The sequence below is a fragment of the Anastrepha ludens genome, chromosome 4 (assembly GCF_028408465.1).
Source record: "Anastrepha ludens isolate Willacy chromosome 4, idAnaLude1.1, whole genome shotgun sequence".
Taxonomy (NCBI): domain Eukaryota; kingdom Metazoa; phylum Arthropoda; class Insecta; order Diptera; family Tephritidae; genus Anastrepha; species Anastrepha ludens.
In genome coordinates, this window is record NC_071500.1 from 29,351,724 (window position 1) to 29,355,057 (window position 3,334).

A 3,334-nucleotide genomic window follows, 5' to 3' on the forward strand; every position below is an offset into this window, starting at 1 on the left:
GTGGGCCAAAATACCATTCGGGCAGCTTGAGATTCGTTTCTGGACAGTCTCAAAGAAAAAGGTGTTTATATCGAGCAAAACTAAATTGATTCTTAATTTTCTATTATTTTCACACATTTTTTTTTCTTTGAAATGCATAAAAGTAATTTTCCAAACTAAATTTATGGCCTTTTTAGTTGGTGAGTACCGGACCCTGTATGTTTGACCTTGAACTGTCCTTCAATTTGACTCCGCAAGGCCAAACGGACAAGGAATTCGGACTCAGCAATTCCAAATTCACGAAACCTCAATTTTTTGAAAATTTTCCGGGGAATATTCTAGGTTTGGTCGTGAAAATAATTCGCTTCTAAGTTTCTATATACTTCGGAGATGATTGCACTTTTTAAGGAAGGCTCGAAATTTGTGGACTTGCCGTGACGTATTACCGTTGATTAGAACTACAATAAAAAATGTATAACGTATAACTTTTCGTTTTTACAAATATTTTACATGGTATGTTTTTATATAATAAAAAAGGAAAATTTAAATTCGGGCCTAGTCAATCTGTTTTAAAATCATTTACGAGCATTTTAAGAAAAAAATATTAAAATCGGTCAAAAAATTCCTTTTCTAGAATTTTTGGACAAAATTTGTCGAAAAATCCCCATCCTCCGGTGGAAAGCATTCAAAAGGTGTGTCGAACATCGTACCGTTAACCTGCTCTCAGCGATTTGAAGGAATCAGCTGATTTGCTGACGTAGCATGGAATGTGGTAGTGGTGTTTTTACGACACAACTGAGATTGTGTTGGTGATATAAGAAAAAATCAACGCAACCACAGCTCATTTTACCTCTTTGTAGTCTGAAATGAGCGGGAATAATCCTACTAATGAATTGCCTATAACGGAGCAAAAGTTAAGATCACAATTTTTCTCTAGATGTCCGAACTGTGTGATATGTCATCCTTCATATGAGCCTTTTGTGAAGTATAGAGAAAGTGCATTAAAGCAAGATCCGATCGTTTCTTTCTTAAGTGTTTTTGTATGTAAGTCTACAGACAAAAAGAGTCCCAAAATTCAGCCACATCCCTATACATATTTTTCTACGGTACTTAAATCGTCACACTAGAAACTCACTTTTCTCTATCAAACAAGCAAGCTTAGCGTGCCCTGGGGCAGATGGCATAGCGTCAAAGGTCACATCTGCAAATAAATTTGGACCAGATCAGTGATGTTGGACGAAATTCTCTTCAAATTGTACGCTCAACGAGACCCCCCGGCTTACTGTGTATGGAAAAGATGGAAATGTTGTAAGATGGAATTTTGCTAGCTCCGAAGTAAAATAACACCAACAGTTAGAACGAGTGAAGGCATCGCACACCGTTCAGCAAAGCTCGTGCAGCTTATTCTCAGTTGTACAACATATGGGTTTTAAATTCCATATCAGTCAGAACTATGACAGCGGTGTTGCTATATGGCTCCGAAACCTGGTCGCTTATATCCGCACTTATTCGAAAGCTGCAAACAATCGTCAACGCCTGCCTGCGCAAAATTTTAAAAATCTAGTGGTCTCGTGATATTTCCTATCAGGAATTGCCTAATTCAACCAACGAACTCCTAATCGAGCTCATTATCAAGCGCAGACGATTTATCTGATTAGGCTAGGCTTTGCGCAAGAATGCTGGCGATTTATACGGGGCTACCCTATAGTGCAATCCGCAAGGTGCAAGGAACCGTGGAAAGCCAAAAACCTCATGGCGACGCATGGTGAACACGGACTTATAAAAGTCAAATACAACCTGGAATGCTTTGAAACAACTTTCTCACAATCGAAATGTCTTGAATAATTTTTTTACCCTACTCCAACGGGGGTTAAAGGAAGCTATTTACTATATATATTCCAACCTGGCGGCCGCCGTAGCCGAATGGGTTGGTGCGTGATTACCATTCGGAATTCACAGAGAGGTCGTTGGTTCGAATCTCGGTGAAAGCAAAATTAATAAACACATTTTCCTAATAGCGGTCGCCCCTCGGCAGGCAATGGCAAACCTCCGAGTGTATTTCTGCCATGAAAAAGCTCCTCATAAAAATATCTGCCGTTCGGAGTGGGCTTGAAACTGTAGGTCCCTCAATTTGTGGAACAACAGCAAGACGCATACCACAAATAGGAGGAGGAGCTCGGCCAAACACCTAACAGAAGTGTACGCGCCAATTATTTTTTTTTTTTTTTTATGCAAACCTGGAAAGTCTCCCACTGGTTCTTGCTCCTTTCTGTCTATCTAGACAAAATGCTTTTGTAATTCGCAAAACAACGATTTGTTTTTTATGCTCTTCAAAATACTGGAACTCTTCTTGTTCTTCTTCATTGGCGCGCCAAGCGCTTGTGCCAGTCGTTTCTTTCACGTGCTAACCGGCACCAATTGGAAACACTAAGTGAAACCAATTCCTTCTCTACCTTATATTTCCTACGCAGAAGAGACCTTTCTATTCCTCTGCTACCACCAACTAGTACCGCATCAAATACTTTCAGAGCCGGAGAGTTTCTTTCCATTCAGACACATAACTCCATCAACAAAGCCGCTGGTTTTTTACTTGATGCGCTATGTCGACATCGTCATAAAACTCATGCAGCTCATTACTCCATCTCCTCCTAAAATATTCCTCAGAATCTTTCGCTCGAACACTTGAAGCGACGCCTCATCGGATGATGTCATCGTCCAAGCTTCTGCGTCATACGTTAGGACGGGCACAATGAGAGCCTTGTAGAGGGTTAGTTTTGTTCGTCAAGAAGGGACTTTACTACTCAATTTCCTATTAAGCCCAAAGTAGCAATTGTTGGTAAGACAGATTCTCCGTTGGATTTTAAAGCTGGCATTGTTATCGGATTCTAGTTCCTAAATAAACGAAGTCTCTTGCAATTTCGAAATCATAACTGTCAACAGTGATGTGGAACGAGCGGAATGAATACTGGAACTCTATTCAGAACTAAACTAAAATAATTTAAACAGGCTGAAACTAATGTCGGGCTTCTGGACAAACGTAAAAAATATAAATTTTATAAAGCGTTGCTTCATTCGGCAGATGTAGAAGGCAGATCACCTAACTAGATTTGAAGCCTGTTCTTTAATCGACGTCTCCGAAAATCAAAAATTCACGATGAACGATTATGTACCCAATTATTTTAAAAGGAATGTTTTTAACGCTTTTAAAATTAAACTGTATTCCAATGTTTCAAACCGCAGTACAAAGTACGTCAAAAAGAATGAAAGAACAAACTTGCAGATTTTATAAGCGATTCTTTTTTATTTTTTCATCTATTATAGAAATATTATACATAAGTATACCTATGGTATTTGA